The following is a 25,557-nucleotide window of genomic DNA, read 5'->3' on the forward strand; positions in this document are numbered from 1 at the left end:
CCCTCAAGACCTGCTCTTCCTCATCATAGTTGATGACAACCAAATCCTTCTCGTTGCTCAGGCCAAAAGCTCTGTAGTCACTCTGGGCTTCTTTCTTTCCCTCATGCCCTAAATGCAAGTCCTCTAAAATACACCCAGAACCCTACCACTTCACACCACACCTTCAAAGCTACCACCCTGGTCCAGGACCACCCTCTTCGTCTGGGATTATTATTATTGCAGGAGCCCCCTAACCAGTCTCCCTGTTCCCACCCACGCCCCCTGCAGTATCTTCTGAGCACGGCAGCCAGACTGATACTATTAAAGTGTCGATCCACCACATCACTCTTCAGCTTGAACCCCCCAAAGGTTCTGCATCTCCCAGAGATAAAATACCAAACTCTTTGTGCTGGCCTACAGGTGCACACCCTCATCTCCCACTACCCTTATCTTCACTCCCGCCAGCCCCACTGGCCTCCCTGTGGTTCCTCAAACAAATCAAGCAGGTTCCCACCACAGGGCCACTGGACTAGCTGTTCCTTCTCCCTGAAATACTGTTCTCCCAGATAGCTAGCTTCTTACCTCCTCCAGGTCCATGTCTCTCACTGGGGTGATACCCCTGCCACCCCTTTTAATATTATGACGACTCCCACACCCCAGTAACACACCCCCTGTCCCCTTTCCTTGTCTTCTTTTTCTTCATAGAAGTTTCACTACCCAACATAACTTGTACTTCACTTGCTTCATTTATTTATGGTCTATCTCCCCACAGCTAATATATAAGTTCCACAAAAGCAGAAATTTTTTATTGTTTTGCTCCTGACCTAGTACCTAGAACAGAGCCTGGCACATAGCAGGCACTGAATAAATATTTATTGAATAAATAAATAGGATTAAAAGGTACCTGTCCTTACCTCTCTCAGAGTTACATAAGGAACACATGAACATCAGGAATGTGCAAGTAACTACTGAATAATTTGACACTTAGATCAATATGTGGATGGTGTTATTATTATCATTTCTATTTTATTGAAGATATGTCCCAAATCTTGCCAGATATGGCCTGAATTAGTCATGCTTGAAACTTGAACTACGATTCCCCACCTCCCTTTTAACTTATCTGTTTCAGTACAAAGGTGGTGATAGGAAATTCCCATAACGCTAGGATTCTGTAAAGGATTAGGTTCATAGATCCACTCAATGTCTAACCCTACAAATGATTATCTTAATCACAAGTTGGGATTTTTGTCTTCCATTGGAGAAGAATATGGAAAGACAGAAGAAGAGATTAAAAGATTAAGTGTGATCACTTAAGAGTCCAGAGAGTGCCTGATTTCCCTTTATTGTGTATCAGAACCCTGATGACACAGCCATGTCTCACCCAGGGTAGATTTCTGTGCAAACTCTCAATGGACAGAAGCCTGGGTTCTGATCAATGATCTCCATCTGGAAACTAAGAGTATACAAAATACTCTATTAACACCAGGAAATACAGAAAACAGCATGTTTCATGATGATACACCCAGAATTACTTTAGGAGGCACCATACAGAAATGACACGGAGTTAGAACACTCTTCTCAACACAGATGCCACACAGTCAAGTAGAAAACTCAGTTGGAAGACAGATTTACTAACCTATATTCCATCTTGGCTGGAATGATTGTTTAAAGCTCCTCTTTATGAGTTCCAAAAAAACCATAGCCCTTTAGAGGCCAATAATAGTAGCTTTTACTTGCAAAACTAACATTTACTCACTGCAGCTAAACTGCAAAGCATTGTGAATCCTGGAGAGCAAGGTAATTAATCTAATTAAGCTGAACACATAAGGGTTTTCAAGTGGATGAAACTGCACTGTGGGACACCTGAGCCCAGCAGCAGTGCCTGCGCCATTCAGGGAGCAGGCAGAGGTGAGAGTAAGCCAGTCCTACAGAGCTCAGCTTTGAGTTTTCCAAGACGATTCCCTTCATCAGACCCTCCAGCCCCTTTAGGAAAAAGCAACTTATAAAATTATATCCTATTAAAGACCCTAACATCAAAGTCAGAAAACTGACCGATTTAAGACTTAATCAGCTTAATTGTGAGATTCTGCTTGTCAGCAACATACCAAGCCTGTCTTGTTCCTTTCACATCATGACATGGAGGCTTCATTACTCAAGAAGCGGGAGGAAGGAGAGAATCAATCAGAAAGAATTACACAAGTTGCTACAGAGAAGGCTTTCAGTTTTCACTTTATGTGAGTGACTCACTCCGTGAGAATACTGCAACTCATCCTCATCAAACTCGGCTTCTTTTTCCTTCATTAAAAACAAAACAAATGGGACTTCCCTGGTGGCGCAGTGGTTAAGACTCCACACTCCCAAGGCAGGGGGCCCGAGTTCGATCCCTGGTCAGGGAACTAGATCCCACATGCATGCCGCACCTAAGAGTTCACATGCCACAACTAAGGAGCCCGCCTGCCACAACTAAGACCTGGCCCAACCAAATAAATAAATAAAATATTAAAAAAACAAAACAAACAACAAAATAACCCAAATTATTTTGTATCTGGACTCTCTTCCGGAAGTAACAACGCAGTCCCAAGAAGGATCAGCTGGAAGGGGGAACTGTTTTAAGGATGACACACAGGCTCGCTCATGATTCATTCTGCTAGGACCCAATCCAAGCACACTCGGAGGTTTTCAGCAGGTATCAAGAATAATCTTGCCTATGGATGCTGTCTTACATCTTACACTTTACTTCGGCGTACAACATGCTTTACATAATCTAGCGAAACAAGAGAAAAATAAACGAATCCATATCAGGGACTTCCCTGGTGGCGCAGTGGTTAAGAATCCGCCTGCCAATGCAGGGGACACGGGTTCAAGCCCTGGTCCGGGAAGATCCCACGTGCCGCAGAGCAACTAAGCCCGTGCACCACAACTACTGAGCCTGCACTCTACAGCCTGTGAGCCATAACTACTGAGCCCACGTGCTACAACTACTGAAGCCCGTGTGCCTAGAGCCCATGCTCTGCAATGAGAGAAGCCAAGGCAATGAGAAGCCCGCACACTAAAACGAAGAGTAGCCCCCGCTCGCTGCAACCAGAGAAAGCCCGCGCGCAGCGACGAAGACCCAACACGGCCATAAATAAATAAATAAATAAATTTCTTAAAAAAAAAAAAAAAAGAATCCATATCAGACCCAAGGATTACAAATACAGAAATTCCCTAGTATTGCTGATGTGACATTTTTTTCTTTCAAAGAGCAATGTTTTTTTTTTTTTTTCACTTGCTCTTGACTCCATACTGGGTTTGATATTTTTATCACATACAAGTGAGGAAATCTGGAGTTAATGTTCCAACAAGCACTCCTTCCATCAGCTTCTCACAGAGCCTTGCACCTGGCTTGGTGCGCATCAATGCTCCCATTACGACATGTCGTCATTTCAATAAATAGAACTCAAGTGTTACAAGATAACCCCAGGTTCTTGGGAGACATGAGATCTGACACATGTGAGTACCTCATTATACATCCAGGCCTCTGCCAAGCAGAAGGAACAGAGGGACCACCTTCTAACATAAATGTTACAGGTCTCTCTTGCTCTAAGGATCAAGTCCAGTATATTTATTTCATTTACCACATGGGTCATTTTCCCTCCACTGTAAAGGAGAATCAGTGAATAAAAGCTATGTTAGTACAGCACGATGCTTGAGAATTTTAAACAAATCAGTGAGGCACATCACTTACGGTTTTCATACCAAGCATACCTCTGACAGGCTCCATATAAATATTCCTTTCAGCTTAGAACACCATATATAATACCACTTTGAAATACTGTACTCCATATGACCAAGAGACAAAATGCCACTGCCTTAGGAAATATAGGCTCACATGTTTACACTCTCATCTTCCATGCAGGCCCCATGGTCTAGGGGGATAACACAGGCCTGGGATTGGAGAAACCTGTGGGGTTACAGGACTTCCTCAGTTGCTAACAGGTTTCAAGTTTGGGAAAGTTATTTAAATTATATCCCAGTTGCTTTATCTCAGAAAGAGGGAGCAAAGATGACTACCAATTTCTAACTGCAGCAGAAGCAGCTAAACTTTAAGCAATTCCAAATGACTCAACCTACAAACATCAAATTAATCTGTCACCTAAATCTCCCAGTCTTACAGGTGTGCCTTATCATTTGTCCCTCAAGTACCAACCAACCCACACACCTTCCACAAGAGTAGGTTTCCAGCTCTTATTGAGTGAAGTGTCTTGAGGCATTTCTCATCATGTGCAGTGTTCTACAACCAGTCCCTTGAAGCACTTCTATATATTCAAAAACCACATCCATACTAGGCAAAGGTTAAACCACAGAGTAGCTGAGCTAAGTCGCCTGCAGAAAACGGAAGCAGGAGTCATGCTCGTCTCTGTGCCAGGTGACCTAGAGTAAAAAAAAGGGCTTCGGAGGGCAGAGAATCTTCTGATACCTGTAGTCACTGTGCTCTGCACACCACAGTGATGAAACCTCAGCTGGGGATGTGTTTCATGATATACAGCATGAAAGAGCCAGGAACATAGGATCTAATGTTTCAATTGTCCTCATAAACCAAAAATTACACTGCATCTGTGAAAGCCAGAGACCATGACCACCCACAGCAGACCAGCAGAGACCAGACAAGATACAAGATTAAGTAAAATGTCATTAAGGTACACAAACAAAGGAGGAATAAAGGACATAGTGACTCCACAGGTTACAATATTATCAGAACAAAATGCCATTCTATAGTGGTTCAAAGGAAAGAATACACGGAGTCACTGTTACCATCACTGGACACACACACATCTAACTTAGTTTACTGTCAAAGAACGCATACAAAGCTCCACTTTCCAGATCCTAAAATAGAACTAAAACAATTTCATAGGGATAATTTATTAAACTAGCAGTGACCTTCAAATTAAAACATAGGAGACATAAGACTAAAGGCTTTTACATCACATCTTACCAGGCACATCTCACTTTCCTGCGCTAGACAAACACATACTCTTGGCGGGGGGGTGCGGTGTTAAACCATGCCCTCCCCAGGCTGCAGAGGTTCACTTGGGTGGGATGCAATGACTTTCTTCTTCAGAGGACAGGCTTTTTCAAGGCAGAGTGATAGTTAACCTGAGCTCACTTCTGCCACTGGTTATCTACATCATTTCTACTGCATCCATTTATCAATTCAACAAACATTTATTCAACGCCTACTCTGTGCCAGGTCCTGTGCTCTCAGCATTGCTTCTTCCTAGCAGACAGAGGTGTACCCAGGCCCAATTAATTTCTTGGCTGGATTAACTTTCCCAACTCTCTTCGTGTTTACCTTTCCAGCAATGCCAGATTCATTCAGTGCCTAAGGTCACCAGCATCCTAGTTTCGTGATGCTCCTTTAATTACATTTTGGTGGCAAGAGAGCCCATTCCCTTGGTTTCCAAGCTCACCTCTCTGGATAATCCAACCAGCTCATGTTCTGTCTTCCCTCTTCCCTGCCAGTTCTATCCGTTCCTCTAATATTCACTTACTCAGTACCTCGTTGATCTAATAATCCCATGATGAGGTGCCTTGATCTATAAGGGCTCATCCCTTTCCTTATTCAGGCAACTCTGATATCCTACCTTCCCTACATAATTCATCTGAAAATAATCTAATCTCTATCTGTATCAATCGCCTCCCCATGAAAAAGTGTCAATAATAATAGCACTGACCACTTCGTAAAACACTTCCAATTACACCATCTCAATTAAGCCTCACCAACACTGTGAAATAGCCAGTACTTCACTCATTTTACACATGAGGAAACCAAATAATGAAGAGAGAAGCAACCAAGTCCAATGAGACAGGAATTTGAGGCCTGGAATCTTAAAATGGCCTAAGGGAATTTAAAAGAGTAGGATTCAGCAAGGAGTTGTCAGGAAAGAGCCTGGAATGAAGCTGCAAAGGTTAAATTACAAAGTATACGAGGTATTTTTTAAGGAACACTTGCACATCACACATGTTAATCAGTAAAAAAGGAAAACATCCATTTGGCTCTTCAAGAGTTAGAATTTTAAAAGAAGCATGATCAAGAGGGGAAAAAAATTGACTACAAAGAATTATAAAGCTTAAAAAAAAAAAGAGAGAGCAAGGATTCCAGGATTCTCAGACAAAGAAAGTGGAGTTCTGTCAACAATGTGAGAGAAGAACCTATTTTTCTGCCCCAATGTCCCAAAAGATTAAGATCTGGTGGGTGACGTGCCCACATGCTGACCACAGAGGTGGCCAAACTTTCAGTTACCTGAACTCACTCACGCTCATACCCACGAGCCTCGCTTGGCAGGACTGTTCAATTCCATCCAAAAGTTTTCTCCTTGTGAGGAGCACAGTAGAAAACACAATCGGTAAGAAAATTTTTTAAAAAGTAGAGCGGGATAATCTCCTGTGATCCACTCAACAAGATGGACCAATGCTCTGATTTTCTTGCCTACAGCATCCCAAAGGCCCTACTGCAATGGACAGCTACATCTGGTTGAAGAAAGTAGGGAACTGATAGCCAATCTCAGCCTAGTTTGTATTTGATAACAATCTGTGTATCAAAGTATTCATAGATAAAGGGATATTCTGTTGTTTTTCTATTTAGCTAAAAAATGCCATGCTTTTACTATCTGACTACTGGAGATACTTCCCTTTAGTGTTTTGTTGTGTCAGGATTTTGTTTTGTTTTGTTTGTTTGTTTCTTCATTTGTTCATTTCATTCATTCAAGCTTTTCATTGAAGTAGAATGTGCAATACAGGATTATCATACATGCAGTACAGGTTTTGTGATAAAATTTAAAACTAGGCCTTTATAAAATACCATTCCTTCCTACCAGGTGACAGCTATATACCTTTGAATAAGTCACAATACTTCTTTGAAGAGGTTCCTCATTAGTAAACGAGGGATAATAGAATCTACCGATTCCATGTTAAAAGTGGTTTTCTGAAAGCCAAAACCAAATGATCAATCTGAAAGTACGTTGTAAGTATTACAGCATGGATATCTATGGGTCAGGAAACCTAGTAGAAAAAGTGTAGTTACCTTCAAGAAACTTCCTAGGAATGTGTGTGCATGGCATGTCATGTGCCTGTGCATGTTTTTATCGGCAGCCATAGTGGGAATGGCTTTGTGTCCTCCAAGCAGCATTATCATTACCCAGGTGCAACTATATCTCTGCAAGCATCCGAGTTCAAGGTAGAAACAGAACTTGGAGACAGTGTCTAGAAACCTGACCCCAAACAGTATGATATTATGTTGCTGCCATACCAACATCTATTTCTAGCATTCCGACTCTAGACCTCTTTTTTCACTCTGCTCTTGTTCCAACAGCTTCAATGGTGGAGAAGATACCTGAAATGTCCCAAGCTGTGATTTTGTGATCAGGGAGTATCATCATCTCCACCCTGCCAGTGACCAAAAGCTGTCTGAGAGTCAATTAAAACAACTACCGCTAGGAAAGAACTTTCGAAAGGAAACCCTAGTGGCTTCCAAATTGGCAACTTGAAGGAACCAAAAGTTAGTGAAAAAGTCACATAACAACTAAGGGCAATTTTATCAGCCTCGTTCAATGAAGCAAAACTTGGACAAAAAAACCTCATTATTCAAACCAGATGCTGATTTTGTAACATCTACTTCAATGGTGAACTGTTTCAATTTTCTCTTATTTTGAATATGTAATATAAAGCAGGCAAATCACTACATTAATAAAGGCACACCTGAAATTTATAAAGTCAGTTTGAAAAAGAACTGAATGTAGGAAACCCGTTTTCAAAAGTTTATTGCCAGGAGCAATTTTTTCTTTTTTAATCATGTGACAAAAGAAGTGCAATAATGGGTTTAAGACAAGATCAATTATGGGCAGCAATGAAATTACCCTTTAATGATGATTAGCCCCAAATCTTGATTACTGTCAGCTCCAATTATCTGGTCACAAGGCACACAAAGTGCTGTGTCCCTCCATCTCAAACAAGAATGAAGGATGGGCCTTCAAGGTGAGGAGTCACATAAGACAAGGAGGCAGAGGAGGCTGACCACACAGACCCCAAGTGCCTAAGAGAAAGCAAAATGTTTATAAGAATGTTTACTAAGCATCAAAGTTACTTTTTAAAAAAACCTGATAATCTCCCTCTTTAAAATGATGATTCTCTCTCTCTTGTCCGAAGAATGAGGAGGAAACAGATCTCAACTCCAGAAGAAAAGTGAGCATCTCTGGTGACAGATGCAGCTGGGTGGGTCCTGGGAGAATGTGCGAGCAGACCATGGGGAGCCCAGAAAGAAGACTATTGCCTTGGGACATAATCCCAAAGGGAAAGGGGAACACTCCTTGGATTCGGGGCTATTCAGAGGTGGCAGAGCCCAGCTGTGCAGTTTCCAGGGTCTCAGAGTTGGGCACAGTGAAATGCTACCCTACAAACAACGCAGCCTAACCACCAGGGGACACTTCCGCTGTTTTCTGGAGACAGGACTAGAGCATTTTAGAGATGGGAAAGATCAACACCTTCATTTTACAAACGAGGAGACTCAGGACCAAGGAGGTAGAATGAATGGGACTAACTAACGGTAAAGCCAGTTCTCCAAGCAGGCATCCTGACCCCTAACCCCCTGCCCCCGCTCAGATGACCGTGAGGCTCTGAAGAGCAGTTTCTAAGGATTGCCACTGTCCAGCAGTCACTGCAGCCCATCACAGTTATGAAAGGTCACACTCCTCTTCTGCCTTGGGCGTGCTCACGTGGCGATTCAACACCAGACAGATGCAAAAGAAAATCGACATTCTCATTGGAGCTATAAATACTATTTATCAAAACCTACCATGGTCCAGGAGCCATATTAGCACCAGTGTTCATTCTCCTTGCAATGCTCACAACCCAGGAGGTGTTTATAACCTCATGTTACTGAAAAATGAGGCTTAGAGAGGTGATGTAACTTGTTTATGCTCACACCACTAGGTAAGTGGCAATCCTGGCTTCAGACCAGTTTTTCTAGCCCCCTGGGGACACTGTGCTTCCTACTACACCACCAGCCCTCCAAGTTTTGCGAAAGAAAGCGTTCCCCATCCAACTGATTATGACAGCGGCACAAGAAGCTTTGCCTAGTGAAAATATCTGAATTGTAATATAAGAAACAAATGGATCCTGAACAATGGTAAGAAAGCTTCTAAAATCTGGGTTAAACATGAGTCTTTTGGTGACTTAACTAAGGAGAGAAGTTTCCTGCAAAATTCCAAGTTTTTCCTTCCTAAAATCTTTGTTCCACCAATCCTGGATATTCTGTTTATTACTCTTATTTTCTCTTTCAAGCAAAAGCTTAAGACCCCACAAGCAGATGAGGACAACGGGAATTTTAAAAAGCAGATAAGATGGTCACCAAAGTAAGATCGACAAGGCCATGGAATAATGGAGAACTTCATTATTATTCTAACTCATAGCCTTCTTGTGGCCAGCCAGCCTCCACCCGTGATTTCACCTTCTGGTAACCACCTGCCACCTTCACCTTCTGCAAACACAGGCACTTGGCCAGCCTGGAGATTTCTGTTCTCTGACTGAACAAACACCTCTCACCTTCCAGTCTGAACACAACCCTGAAACCACGACTCATGGTGGGTTTGGTGCTACTGACATCTTTGCAGTTTGTAGTCTTCTGCCTGTAAGAAGGCTGGCCTGTTTAAAGCTAGAACATTCCAAAGAGGTCTATTCTTTTTTTTTTTTTTTATTGAAGTATAGTTGATTTACAATGTTGTGTTAGTTTCAGGTGTACAGCAAAGTGATTCAGTTATACATATGTACATATCTATTCTTTTTCAGATTTTTTTCCATTATAGGTTATTACAAGATACTGAATATAGTTCCCTGTGCTATATAGAAAGTCCTTGTTATTTACCCATTTTATATACAGTAGTGTGTATATGTTAATCCCAACCTCCTAATTTATCTTTCCCCCCCCCCTTCCCCCTTTGGTAACAGTAAGTTTGTTTGCTATGCAAAGAGGTTTATCTCTAACCAAGCGAAGACCTGCAGGGTTTGAGCCTGCTTTCCTCAATACACAGGCCAGGCAGGTAAATGGGTGTGCTCTCAACAAAACACAACCAACCTCATTTTCCTAGTGACTTTTTGGAGTTTATTTACTGGCAGTTTCAGGTTCTGGAAACACAAAAACAATTGGTTCTGCCCTCCAAGAGCTCACAGTCTGGTGAGGGTGACAATACCCTTGAAAAGATGAACGGTGGTATCAGGTGATGAGCGTGAGAACACGCAGGTATACCAAATACTATAAAGAAATAGGACGAAAGAACCAGGGAAGCGTCATCGAAGAAGGGGCCACATGAATTGGGTTTATAAGACAAGTAGGAGTTTTCAAGGCCAAGAAATGGAGGTTCAGGACCATTGCAAGCAGGGACTGTACATTCAAAGGCTCATATTTATGAAGAGGCCTGCAGTCTGGGGAGTGAAGAGAAGCAGTGTTTATTCACGAGGGAGGTAGGGAACGGGTAAAGGAAGCATCTCAGACTATTACAAAGGGTCTCTATAGGCTTGTAAGAGTCAGCAAAGGTTTTAAAGCATGATTAGCTTTTTTTTTTTTAAAGAAAGTAATTCTGGCAGACATGGCCAAGTGTGGACAGGACTCCAAATCAGTGCTGTACAAAAAAAACAAAATGCGAGCCACAGAGCCAAGGCACATATGTAATTTTAAATTTTCTAGGAGCCACATTTAAGGTAAGAAAAAACAAGGGAAATTAATTTAATAATATATTTTAACCCCCTTAATCCAAACTGTTATCATTCACTATTATCTGTCAATATTTTGAAAATTATTAATGTGATAGTGAGATAGTTTACATTCTTCTTTTCTCATGCTAAGTCTTTAAATCTGGCACACTTACAGGTCATCTCAATTTGGAAGAGCCGCATTTCAAGCGCTCAAAAGCCAGATGTGGTGAGTGGTTACCATACTAGACAGCACAGCTCCAGATAAATCACATACAAGACCCACTTAGCAGGCTGTAGCCAAGAGTCCAAACAAGAGATGATAAATGTCTGGGGAGCTATTTCCAGCCCTTGGACATATGCTAAACTGCCACTGAAATGCAATTTTACAAACATGTAACTTATTTTTTGTTTTGAATAGATAATAATTCACATGGTTCACAAATAAAAATAATACAGCAAACAGTGCTACCCTCACCCTTTTTCTGTCCACCCCCCCATCCTCTCATTAAAGAGAACCATTTTATTAAGTTTCTTTTTTCTGTTTGCTTATCCTTTCAGTATTTCTTCATGCAGATATGAATGTAGACTCATACTGTGTCCCCTTTCTACACCAAAGGTAGCACACTACCTATTCTGTTCTACATCTTGCTTTTTTCATTTTAATAATGTATCTTGGAGATCTTTCCATATCACTGCATGAAGAGTTTCCATGTTCTCTTTAAATGCTACACAATATTCAATTGTATGGATGATTCACAGTTTATTTCACTGGTCTCCTACTAATGGATATTTGAATTGTTTCCAATCTTTTCTATAATAAACAATGGACTAATGAAAAACCTCGTACATACGTCACTTTATATGTATTCAGGGGTACCTGCAGGGAAAAAGTACCAGAGCCAGATTGCTGGGTCAAAGGGTAACTATATTTGTAATCTTGACACAGCTAAATTGGCCTGCATAAGGGTTGTGTAATTTTGTACTCTCAGGAGAAGTACGATTATCACATTTCAGAATTTTTGCCAATCCAATGAAGTAAAAAGTGCTACTTAGTTTAAATTTGCATTTCTCTTACTATGTCTGAGTCTGAAGATCTTTTATTTGGTTTAGAGACAATCTATATTTCTTGTTCTGTGAATCATATGTTTGTGTCCTTTGCCTATTTTTCTACCGGTTTGCCAGTCATTTTCTTATTCATTTGTAGGAGCTCTTTATATAGAGAGATTAGCCCTTTGTCCACTGTAAATTTCTTCCCTCAACTGTTATTTGTCTTTTGAATTTACTTACTGTGTTTTTTACCAGGTAAAATTTTTTAATCTGAATTTAGTCTAATTTATCAATCTTTTTCTTTTCTGGTTTCTGAATTTTGAGTCATAGTTTAAAAGGCTTAACTTTTAACTTCAAAGTTAAAAGGAATTTACACGTTTCTTCCAGTCCTTTCATTTTAAGCAGATATGAATATATATTCATATTTTGAAATCCTTGTTAAAAATATCATTTTTCACTTTTTCCAAATGAAGTAGACCAGACCATTTTATGAATGCCTTCCTGATTTCTCCCTCCTTTCTTTTCATAATTCTTTTGAATATCACACTGATCATCATATAAATTGAACTGGTCAAGATGGAATTTATTTGAACGGTATGAGATATAGAAATAACTTCATCTTTCTCCAGATAGCTACCCACTTGGTCCAAGACCATATATTAAAATTTTCATCACTACCCCACTGGAACCATAATTTTAAAATACTTTTCTATTTTTATAGACAGCAACCTGGATTTTTATAAACTCATGGTTCTTATTCTCTAGTCTAGACATTACAGAGGTAAATACAAGTTATGATCTTCACTTATTTACAGGAACTGCCAAGTTTTGTAAAAACTGCATTCATACAGCAGTATCTTTACTCCCGCGTCATCCTCAACAGCTTTTCAGCAGACGCTTGACCTGAAGAGATACACAGACACAAACTGCCGCTGAGAAATTTACAATTGCAAGCCTGCCAAATAGTTTTTTGCAAGTCATTTGTTTAAAAGGCAAGCAGCACACCACAAGTAAAGTTTGGCAAAACTCTCATCAGTGACAAAATTCTAGTTTATCCAAGTACATTTTAGGTAATCACCAGTGTGATATTCAAAAGATTTATGAAAAACAAAGAAAGGAGGGAGAAAAGAGAGGGCGGTTCAGAAGATATCTGGTCCACCTGAGTTGGAAAAGTGAAAACTGATTTTTTTTTTTTTTTTAGTTTTCATAAAGATACATAAATGCTTCATGAATTTGTGTGTCATCCTTGCACAGGGCATGCTAACCTCCTCTGTATCATTCCATTTTAGTATATGTGCTGCCGAAATGAGCGTGGAAAATACTCTTTAATGAGGATTTAAAATTCCCAATTAGTTCTGTTCAGAAGTTTCTAGTAAACCAGAACTTTTAAAGTAAAAATGAGAAAGGTATAGTATTCTATAGGTATTCTATGTCCTTTTGTTCCAATATTAATTCACATCTTCTATATTAGCATCTGTCAAGTTGTATTCAATAAATGCATACTGTATGTTGTCATTTGAGGTTGTGAAATTAGTCATTATAGCTCAGTTTCTAAGAGAGATTTAGACACACACACAGAGTTTTGAGCAGCATACCCTTCAAAAATAGACAGGAGATCAGTTCCTATAGAGGATGCTCATGTATTTGACACAAATTATAGAGTTTCACATAGGGGATAATAGTACCAGAAAAATAACAATGGCAACAGAATGCTCCGACATAAGTAATAGAGGAAATGCTGGGGAAGTGGGTCAGGCGTCAAAACGCCCCAGACGAGAACAGAGCATAGCTTCCAGGATGTCTGTGATGTTTCTAAAAGAAAGAGTCGGGGGCTTCCAAGGTGGTGCAGTGGTTAAGAATCCGCCTGCCAATGCAGGGGACACGAGTTCAAGCCCTGGTCCGGGAAGATCCCACATGCCACGGAGCAACTAAGCCCGTGCGCCATGACTACTGAGCCTGCGCTCTAGACCCCACGAGCCACAACTACTGAGCCCACGCACCACATCTACTGAAGCCCCCGTGCTCTAGAGCCCGTGCTCCGCAACAAGAGACGCCATGGCAATGAGAAGCCCGCGCACCGCACCAAGGAGAAGCCCCCGCTCGCTGCAACTAGAGAAAGCTCACGTGCAGCAACGAAGACCCAATGCAGCCAAAAATAATAAATAAATAAAAATAATTAAAAAAAAAAAAGAAAAAAGAAAGAAAGAGTCGGGGTAGAAGCCACCAGTCCTGTGAACAGAGGCCGTGGCTGTGCTCCTCCCGGGGGGCCTCCCTGTCTCCCCATCTTCCCCCCCGCCCACCCCGCGTCCCCTGAGCCACTGCTTCTCAAGTCAACGACTCACAAACCTGATCTCCAGCCCTGAGACAACGCTCTTGAACTGCAACCTTTTTTCAACTTGCGAGCACCTCATGGAGGCAATTCACCCCCACATGCTACCTAAGTGCCCTCCCCTCCAGCTAAACCCTACCTTGCTCCTCTCTATGTCATCTTCCTCTTCACCTAGACGCCTTCACACTTTCCATCTTAGGCATCTTCTGACTCTCTTCACACCCCACAACAGCCACTCCCCCATCCTGCTTTCTTTGTGATGTCCCCCATCCTGCTCTCCCCTCTTGTTTCCAATGCCCCTCATATTTCAGACCCTCCTCATGACCGTGTGCTTACTTCCTAATCTCCTAACTGGTTTCCTCACTCCCCCATTTACAATCAGTTCTTTCCTAAATGGTACTTTCTCCAAAACCTCCAATGTTCCCCATTTACTTAACTGACAGTCTGAAGTCATGTCATTGATCATTTCATTCATTTAATTAATATTTGCTGAGTACCCACTAGGTGCCAGGCACTATTCTAGGCATTTGGGACACAGCAATAAACAAGACAATAAATTCCTGCGTAATTTTGTCTTAGCCTGTTTTTTCCCTGCCCTTCACCCCACTAGTCCCCTAGATAACTGTAAACACTATCTATAAATAAATCTATACCAGAAGTTATATTCTGGTATATTTATATATTCAATGATGCCTAACAAGCCTCTACTAAGTGTTGGATCCAAGAGTGAGCAAGACAGATGTCTTTTCCATTTGTCCCACCCTGGCCTTCCCTTACCTTCCTGCTCTGAATGCCTTCTCTTTTCCTCGCCCTCTAAACCCTGCCCATCCTGAAATACACAGTCCAAACCCTCCAAACTCCGTAAAGACTCTCCTGGGCACTCCAGCCCGTGGCAGGGGCCATCAGCTCCTTTCTGTCTTATGACATCGTTTACCTTGTGAAAGTGCTTAAAGTTTTTATGCTGCTTTGTTTTGTTTTATTCTCCATTAGTTTAATGAAACTTCCTAACTGGAGTAGAGGTCTTTCAGGACCGGATGCATCTTTCCTAGTAGAATTCCACAATCACAGAACATAACAGCCAAGGAAACCCTCTGACTCCAGTTCATCAAACCCATCTTGCTTCTTGAGGAACCTTAGGCAGAGAGAGGTTAAGTCACAGTATCAAGTGCTAAAAAATAAAGTGAATAAATATGAATGGCAGATTAGCGGGCATACTGCCCTTTGTCCCACAGGGTGGAAGAAGATGTCTGAACTGCTAGTTGCAAGCAGTTCTTTTCCCCTGGAATCCATGCATGTGTTCCCAAGTTGTCTGACAATTTTCCGACAGTCACTGCTGAGCTGAGGCCCAGCTAACCCAGAAAAGCCACCCCAACTGATGGATTTGCCCAGTTCTACACTGTTGTCCTCTTTCCAGTTCCCCACTGCCTGCAGACTGCTTGAGACCTCAATGATGCTAAACAACTAAACTCTAAGGCATAATTTTCCAGATGCCAGACCGCTTGCCCCTCACTGCCCCTGTGAAATCTGGGGCTTCCCTTATCTTGCTGTATCAATGCTGTATTCTCTGCTCTGGCCAGGGAGCTGCCCCTACAGGAAGCCAGAAAGCACTCTGAAGGAGGTGGCTGGTACCAGCAGGAGCACCCAGGCAGAGGTAACATGGAACTGCAATTAAAAGTATCTACAAGTTCAAAGTAAGAATAACCCTGTGAGAAGTATTCTTTGGACCAGGCTGGTAGAGTCCAGAAATCATCTATAAAGCCACGAGATGTAGCATGATGTGCAAATGCCAGGATTTTTATCATGAGCTCCATGTCTATTTCCCTGTATTCATGTTGATCTGCTCCCCACTCTTCACACAAAACCCAAGGTGGGGGATGTGTGATGTTTTCATCCCACTCCTTGTGCCTACTGAAATGGCAATGGGCGCTCAGTAATGTTTCCTGAATCTCCTCAAAGTCAAAGACCGGTTATTCTTTGCTTGAGCTGAAAACAAGTCAAATTTAACAGAAGCACAGTCATGCACATGTGGCCAATGTAGATAAGGGTGTCTCCTGTTTGTACATTTCTCTGTGGGGCCCAGAAGAACTGATAGTCTTAATTGGCCACAGATTATAAAGCCCACATTCATCAAAGTAGACTGGAGGTAATTGCCCTTCAGATGTTATTTTAGGCAGCTGTTCCATTATTCACAAGTAAATCTGTGCCCTCAATTTACAATAATCCTTCGATGTCGTGGTCTTTGGTATAGCTGAATCCCAAGACCTTGGAAACCTATCAGTAGCTCTCTCTCAAGCCACCTTTGAGGACTGTTTGGTGGCAATATTCACAAGGGAAGAAAAATCTTGGTTTTCAAGATCAAAGCATACTCCTTACATTTATGAAAACCTTTGAAATACAGAGACTTCCTACCTAACAGCAGCTAGCAAGTGGCCTTGTTTATGTCTATTTAAGTAAATGAATTATTAAAAGCAGAAAAAAACATTCTAAGCTCCAATTTTAAATCTTCTTTTATCTGATTTTAGTTTCTTTGGGGGAAAGAAACAAAGATTCATGCCTGAGCCAAAACCAAATGACATACGAGTTCTTCCGTCAGAGATATAGCTGTCAGTCTCTTCTGATGTGCTCCCAACGCTGTGTTCCAGCTTCTCCTCCCATACCTCCCTGCAGACAGACCTCTTCCAAGCAGTCTGGACTCCCACCATGTCTGGAACATGCTCTGCAGCTCAGCTTCCGTGATTATCTGAATCTCTCTCCCCAGAACTGGGCCACGGTGACCTAGGTCAGCCTTACAGTAACTGCTGACCCAGCTCTTTCTAGTCTCTCCTGCCTGGAGCTGGGATTGGTTTAGGTAACGAGGGTGAGGCTGGGCCAGTGAGCAGGATTTAAGGGGCCCTCCCAGAACTGCAGAGGAGGAGGAGACACACGCTGGGGGGCCACTGGCCTGAGATGTCAGTGCAGCCTGTCTTCTGTTAGTCCACCAGACCTGAACAGATGGATCAATAATGCATCACTGCTTCTAAGGTCAGGTCCACCCTGGAGCACCACCCACCAATGCCACCCACTCAGTAACACAGCACCCATTTGTTCATTCATTCTTTCATTCATTCATTCTCTATTTAAATGAGCCTCTGCATCGGTGTAGGCAGATACATCTCAATATGGCAAATCTAGTAAACTCCTAGTTAGCTTGAACCCACTCAAGTATGAACTTCCACTAACTGGAACAATGGGATTCCTTCATATAAGGACACTTGAGCCATAATAAACACAGCAAGTTATGATATTCCATCTAAAAATGCCTCTCCCCTTCCTCTACCAGAAGAAATCAGTTATATTTATACTTAAAAATACAGATGTCACCTCTCTAGAAGTCTTTTCCAACTCCCCTGGTCTTCCTAGAAGGCTTTCTAGCTGTATCTCAAACTACACCCTCCTTTACACTCTCCTCTAGCTACACTGCCCTTTTCTCAGTTCCTGCCTTTCATGTTAAGCTGCTTTCTGCCTCAGGGCCTTTGCACATGCAGTCTGCACTCCTGAAATGTTCCTGCCCACATTCCAACTCATGACCACCCCCAGCACCACAGCCCCTACTGCTCACCCCTTCGTCGAAGAAGCCTCACCACCCCTCAGATCTTAGCTGAACCAAAAGGCCATCCCTGATCCTCACCATTATTCACCCTCTTAGCATCACCTGCCTTTCCTCCCCCATGGTTATCAGAGCTACACTGTTAAAATTGTGATATTATTTGATTAAAGTCTATTTCCCCACTAGACTGTCAGCTCTGTAAGAGCAGGGACCATGACTACTTTTATTTGTCATTATAACCACAGGGACTAGCACAGTGCCACACAGTAGGCACTCAGTAGCTGAATGAATGAATGACCTTCTATAGTATTTGTGCCACTAAATTCCAATTGCCCAATAGTGTATTGGCCCCAAAGCCTGGCCTCTGCCCACTACCTCAAAGCCAAACACTTTCCCACAAGTCATTTAAAAAGGGAAATGGACATTTGTCCCTACCGCCTACACCTTGTATATCCACATCTAGTAACAATGAAGGATAAATATAAGGATCTTATGAGCCTAGAGTTGATGATCCTCACGTATTACTAAGGTCCGAAAGAAGTGGTCTTAGAATATATCCAAAAAGATCAAAATAAGAACTAAAAATAAAGGGGCAGGGTAGTATTATTGAGCGTTTCTGATCAACCCTGACCTAACCAGAAAAGTCATAACCAAAGAACCCAACCTCCTGACTCCTTTTCAGTTGGTTTCAGTTGTTCTGACCATTGAGTAGGACCCAAACCAAGTGGAGACAGCAGTGTGCCATGTGCAGCTTCTCGGTTAGTGCCCCTTAGTGGCTGAACTGTCCCCCCCACCAAATCCACATGTTGACGCCCTGACCCTTAGGACCGCAGAACTTGACAGTATTTGGAGATGGGGCCTTTAAGATGTGAACAAATGAAAATGGGGCCCTTAGGGTGGGCTCCAATCCAACGTGACTGGTGTCCTCATCTCAGAAGAGATTAGGACGCAGACACACAGAGGGAAGATACAGGGAGAAGACGGCCACCTGTGAGCCTGGGAGAGAGGTCTCAGAGGAAGCCAACACTGCTGGCACCTTGAGCCTGGACTTCTGGCCTCCAAGCTGTGGGAAAATAAATGTCTGTTGTTTAAGCCTCCCAGTCTGTGGTGCTTTGTGATGGCAGCCCTAGCAAACTAATGCAGTGCCCAAGCAGCTCTTGTGGGAAAGGGAAAGAGTATTTGCCAAGTACCCACTGCCGACCCTGCTCGTTACAATCCTAGGTGTCATCTTTTCCCCAGGGCCGTCCTTTCTTCTTTATCTGACAAATGAGGACACTGAGGCACAGAGCCACAGAGGGGGCTGAGCTGGAATTTGACTCCAGGGCTGCTTCCAAATTCCATGTCCTCTTTTGTACTATACCTTCAGATCTTAAAGACCAAACTGGAGTATAAAATGTGAAAGCAGATTTTAACTTGCTTTATTTTGCCCTTAGAAAATGGGCAAGATCACCATTTGAGCTTAGTTGAAGAACCAGATGCATTTGTATGCCTCACCCAAATAAAGCGATTGAAATACTGTGAAACAGATATGAATAGAAACGAATTTTGCTTTTTAATGAGCATTCTGACCAGATCAATACTACAAAATGCTAAACTGCAAAATGTCATTACAATTTCAGTGTAACTGCCCAGGTGATTGGTTCAAAGAGGCACTTATGGTAGCTTAGACTGTATTTTCTCTTCATAAGAGCAGGAGTCTATTATGTAAAATAAAGTCATGAAAATTTTAATTGCACCGCATAAAGGACAGAACCTGGTCTAGCCCACAAACCATGGCAAACATGAGAAACAAAACGCAGATGAATGCTTAATCAGCTGTCTGTCACTTTCTGAATAGTGTCTGAATAGTGACTAATATTCTAATTATTAGTCACCACACTGAGAAGGTGCAATTATGGAACAGGGAAGATTGCTTTCATTATTTTTGTTGTTAGCCCACAGTCTGTGAGGCCTTTGCAAAAATATGATTTTAGTCCCCATAAGCTATAGAGGAAAAAATGATTAACAGTTAAAATTCACTTCCCTCCCAACCGAAGCATTAACAAAAAAAAGGTTTGAAGTTGTATTGACAGACATGACTAACAACTGTAATCACAGAAATAAATTTAGTAAAATGATAATTTATCTGTCACAATTTACCAAGGGAGAAAAAGTGCAGCACAAGCAGCTAAATTGTGAAGTGACATGAAAGCAAAGATAGAACCCAGTTTTTAATGAAATGCAGAACATTATTAATTGGTTTCCTAGCAACAGCCAGGCTAAAATTACTTAACATGTCTGCTCAATCATATGCAAATATGAGTGTTATCGCTTAAATGTTGATTTTAGTTGGTCTTTTCAGATGCAAATCCAATGTGTAAAATGAATGTAAATGTTGACAATGCTGATACAAAAAAAATCCCCTGATTAACATCATTCTGGTGTTCAAAGCACCAGAGTTGAGGATCTTCCCTTTGGAAGGATTGCAAGCTGCCTGGGCTGTCATCTTCCTTAACCTGTGCTCCCTGTCTCCCCTCACCCCAATGCAAGCATTAGAGATAACTAACAAAATAGTACTGCTGGGCCTTGCTGAATTGCACTACAATTATTTCTCATTAAATGATGGATGGATGATGCTTTCAGCTTAGAGTTCAATCAGATGATGCAAGGCGCTTGCCAACCCAAGACCAAGGTTGATCTCAAGTTTGATTTTGCAGACAGAACCAAACCTTTAGATGACTCCATCAGAGCCCACGCAGACAAATTCCCTTCAAAACTGCCGAATAAGCCACTCTTCTTCTACTCTGCCCGGCCTCATCTGGCAGCTCCAGAGCAGCTGGAGAACAATCATGTTCCACAGGCAAAAGAGGCACCAAGAAGGGCTGGAAAGCGTGTAGCCCCCTCACAATCACCATCGGCCTCCAAAACCACCCTAATAAACACCCACTCCAAGGAAAAGCAATGTGCTTGCTAGGCTTTCACTTACTCACGCAACAAACATTTATTGCATAATTACCACTCGTCAGGAAATGATCTAGGTGCCGGAGAGACAGCAGTGAATAAGAAAAAAATCCCTATCTTCAACTATCTTAGTGCAGGAGAGAGACAAATAAATCAAGAAACACATACACAATAAAATTTCAGGTAGTGATAAAAAAAAAAATAGGAAGAGAAAAAGTAGCCTAAGGAGGAGAGGAGGATGGGTAGGGTTGGGTGGACCACAGTAGATGAGGTCTCTCACAGGGTGTCTTTTGCACAGATTTAAAAAAAGAAACAAAGAAGCCAAGCACAGGTGGTGGGGGCATTAAGTATGATGAGGAACAGGATGGGAGGGGGCGTTGATATGAGCAGTGCTGCTTTGAGCCAAGTTCCCCCACCACCTGCCAACAAGACTGCACCCCTAAGCCCCTGCCTCACGGTATTTCAGGGACACTACTGTCTCTAGGGCCACCTAGGACTATACTTCAGGACTAAAAGATGGAGCCTAAGTCTGACATATGTGGAGGAAAAAGGGGAGAGTCAGTCCCACTGAACCCTAAAAGTTCTTTCCTTTCTGGATCAAGGCTCAGTCCCCTCCTGACCTCCGAGAGTCTTCTGAGCCAACTGGAAAGTACATTCTTGGACTGATCTCCCCTAGAGGAGGTGGGGTGAGCATTTCTGGCCAAAGTCCCCTGCCTGAAGCCTCCAAGGGATGGGGATTAGACAAACAGTTTGTTCCAGACACCCAGTCAAGGCTCTGGGATATTTCAGGCGGTGGTCAGCAGCTCAGGACATATATTCCAAGAAGTTCTGAAGCTTGCTTATGAAGAGAAGTGACAAAGATTCTATGGACAGCTCCATACCAGGCCAAGGATCCCCAGACTAACCTTGTGAGTGCTGGGCCAAGGGAAAATGGATAGATTCTTCTTCCAAATATCACACTCTAGCCTTGTAAGCCATGCCTTAAGTCTCTGAAGGCTTCAGAAGTTACTATTAAACACAAATGCCCTTAAGAGAGACACGTGAAACCTTAGGTGTAGCCCACCTGGGGCTGCGGTGGGGCTGGGGTTTAGCTTGGGGCATACAGATGCCGGTGATGGGACCTAATCTATCTGGTTGGCCTAGAATGAATGGTGACAATGGCACGGTCTGCAGAGCAGTTGTCATACCTGTCAGGGTGATACAAACATTTCACTAGGCTTGACTTAATTCATGCTAACCCACTCAATTAAATAGAGGATAACCCTCTATTTGCAGCATCTCATCACAGTTCAAGGAGGCTATATTGCATTTTGAGTTAAAAATCAAACAGGTTGTACATGTGACCATAGTCTTGGTCCTGGAGATGTTTCGTTTAGGCCAGTGGTTCTCAAAGCAGCATCAGCAGTACCTGATGAGCTTATTAGAAATGCATCCTCACAAGCCCAGTCCCCACATTTACTGAATTAGAAATCTGGCAGTGGGCCCAGAAATCTGTGTTTTAACAAGTGCTCCAGGAGATTCTATGCATGCTAAATTTGAGGGCCATCCGAGGCCAATTCAGCAAGATGGTGTACCTCTGAGTTTATACTTAGCACTAACTTGCTGCAAATTATTTCAATCAACTGGAAACCAAGGATAGTTGCTCTGTACGTTCGGCACAACGGCACGCATTCAAAACAAACACACTAATCGTGTGAATTCCTGACACAGTAACTTTTTCCAAAGAATGCACCACTCAGAACACAAGATGCTGATGTACTGATTTCTTAAGATAACCAATTGTTCCAACGAGGAGAGAAATGGAAAGAAGCAAAGTTAGTTATTCTTTCGGAAACCTGAGTTTGGTGTTGCCTTCTCAGAGAACTTTGAGAACCAGTGAGTTCTCTGATCTAAGGCTACCCCCTCCTGCTGGACTCGTTCCAGCACTGTCAAGGCTCCCTCCTGAACAACAGGAGCTCCCCAGGGTGGATACAGGGTCCTAGGAGGACTCACTGCAAATACCCTAAAACCCTTGCCAAATGGATGACTCCCTCTAATTTTTATATTTTAGAGAGAACATTCAATCTTCAGTATCCCTGACAATAAAATGGATGTTATACGGGCATACATTCATTAAAAACTTTGAAGATGAAAAAAGAATCTAGAAGATGCCCTAATCACTGTAAGGTAAATATACGTGAGGAAACCTGCAATCAGAAGGGTGCATCTCAGACTGAATTGTGCATCAGAATCACCTGTGATGCCTGATAAAAATGCAGACTTCTGGGCCCCATTACCAAACATTCTGAGTCACGTGACTTGGGGGCCAGCATTTTGCTTTTTATATAAGCATGTCCAGGTCATTTTGATGCAGGGATCTGTATTTAAATTACCAACATGATCACTTCTCCAATTTTCAAGGGATATTAATAAGGAGTTTTTCTACATAGGAAAATAAAACAATCCTATAAGCAAAAGACCTACAAGTTCCTTTTTCTCTACATGTGTGCTAAAGTTGGAGAACTTTAGTTGAGAGAAAGTTAAGAGAAAGTTTGTACGTATCTTACATTAAAGTAACTTTTTAGTAAATAATTTTTTTCTGATTACCAAAGTTATACATGTTCATTGTAGAAAAAAAATAGCAAAAGGGAGAAAGTAAAAATACCCATAATCTCACAATCTGAGATAACTTGGTACATTATATTCTTCAGATGACTTGCAGGCTCTTTACACACACACGCACACACACACACACGCACACACACTAAAAAAAAATAGTGGGATGCAAGTATATGTAGTTGTTGTAGTATACGTTTTTTACATCTAACAATATTGTCAATATCTTTTTACCAGTCCTTGATTCTTTTAGATATAAAAGACAGACTGTCTAAACATCAACTCTCTGTTGCTAAGATTTTTTTTTTTTTAAATCAAGGAATTAATCTTCTATTCATGTGGCCAGTACACAAATACAAATATTTATGTCATCTGTACAAGTATGCTAAAATCTCATTATTGCTTTTATTAAGTGATTTAGCGTTGATACAGAGTTTATTAGCAATTTTTATTAGTTCATTAGTTCATTTTAATGAATGTGTGTGCCCAATACTTGAAGGCCTCTAGACATATATACAATATATTAATACAACAAGTATTCACTTTAATGAAACTTATTAGACCAAGGTTTTTCTCATTAAATTCAAAAGGAGCCAAAAGGCTCTAATGGAACAAAATTGAGACAAAAAACTTTTTAAACATGCCCCTAAAGTCTATAAACTTTAATTCTATTCAACCAGGAAGCGGTCAAAAAGTAAATGCATTTCACAGAAGACACTCATCATAACTTGAAAGGTAAATTCTTTCATGTTTTATAAACGGGGCAGAAAGAATGTGAGTTTATGCGACTAGGCCACATTCACACTCCCCTGCTCCCTGGTATCAAAGAGCTTGCAAGGGCTTCAACACTTAGCAGTCATGGGAACTTAAGTAAGCCACTTCAGTCTTCTACGCTTCAGTTTCCCCACGTGGAAAATGAGGATGCTAATAAAGAATATCCGTGTTACTGATTTCCCAAGGGTTTTCTGAGGGCCAAGTGAGATGATACACGTGAAGTTTTGAAGTACTACTCCAATGTAATCCTGAGCCTAGCTGGTATCTAGCTCTCTGAAATGGGGCTGACTCACCATTTCTTAGTCTACTGCCCTCCCACCATAACCCGAAATCTCTTGAACACAACAGATTGGACAGAATACAAACTGTCTGCTTGTTAGGCCAAAGAATGAGGAATAATTCAACCTTTCAATATTTGGCCTGAGAACTGCTTTACAACTGAATCAGACCCAAGGATCCCTTACTGTGATCATGAAAAGTCAAAGTGATGTATTCTGGGAAGTTCTTCATGAATAACTGTTCTCTGGGAGTGACAGACATGGTCCCACAGCAGGCTGATCATCACCACTACCTGGGGAGCTTTTAAGAAACAAAGATTCCCAGACCCCACATCAGAGATTCTGGTAAGCTTTTAAGGTAACCACATAGGAAATTTTCAGATGCCCTGACCTATCACAGTAGTTTCTAAGCTGAATTATTCTTGACATTAAAAATTGTTCATTAGATTCCATAAGACTCGGAACCCTAAGAACAATATGACTGAAGGGCATGTTAGTGATCTGTATATTCACAAAGACAGAAGGTCCTCAAAACTGCTCTCCAGTCACTTCAACAAAAACATCTATATAAATGACTACCTGCATATGCACAATGAACTTTCCCCTTAGTACCCAAGAGTAGGGAAATAACAAAAGATTGCCACTTCCCTTCCAAAACATTTTTTATTTCACCACAACCTTCTCTGCTTACATAAATAATACCACAATATGCACTAGATGATTATAAATGGTTTAAAATATCCTCAAAATCATAATTATCATCTCTTTTTCCTTCTCTTTTTCCTATAAACAACAAGCAAAAAGGACAGACATTTGGCCCCTACAACCTGTTCTTTGCACATATTGACAAAGCTCTGGACACAACATTCTTTTATTCATTCAACAAATGACCAAAATAAGCATTTCTCAGCACCAACCACAAATCCGCAGAGCATATCCTACAATTTGCATAAGGGTTCTGTTACCATTCTTTTAGAGAGTCAAATGTTGCCTGATTTTTCTAAACTCTGGGTTGGAAAACTGGGCTGTCACTTTGCCATGGGCATTCTGTCTCAAAAGTTCCCTCTACTGTGGGAAAAGCAAGAGCACAGTTTTTCAAAATACAATATTGTTAGATATGATTCTTGAAATCCGATGGAATAAAAAAATGTCAACATACAAACTTTCAAATTTATTGTACTAAGCAATCTCACCTGGAACGTATGGGTCAGAGACTGACTACATAAAATACTGATTAAAAAAAAAAACTCTTTGATCCTACTGCCCCCATGATCAGATGTTGCTTGGCTAAAACATTTCTTAGT

The 25,557-nt window shown here is 41.6% G+C and overlaps 1 protein-coding gene and 1 non-coding gene across 2 annotated transcripts in view; both read right to left on the reverse strand.

The window, feature by feature from the left end:
* JAZF1 (JAZF zinc finger 1) overlaps positions 1-25,557 on the reverse strand; it is a 340,900-nt gene that overhangs the window by 267,046 nt on the left and 48,297 nt on the right. The gene's annotated exons all lie outside the window — the stretch shown is intronic.
* On the reverse strand, positions 12,961-13,062 carry LOC133097058 (U6 spliceosomal RNA). The gene has a single exon (XR_009701935.1). It is a non-coding gene; the product is annotated as a U6 spliceosomal RNA (small nuclear RNA).

Source organism: Eubalaena glacialis, chromosome 8 (genome assembly GCF_028564815.1).
Source record: "Eubalaena glacialis isolate mEubGla1 chromosome 8, mEubGla1.1.hap2.+ XY, whole genome shotgun sequence".
NCBI lineage: Eukaryota > Metazoa > Chordata > Mammalia > Artiodactyla > Balaenidae > Eubalaena > Eubalaena glacialis.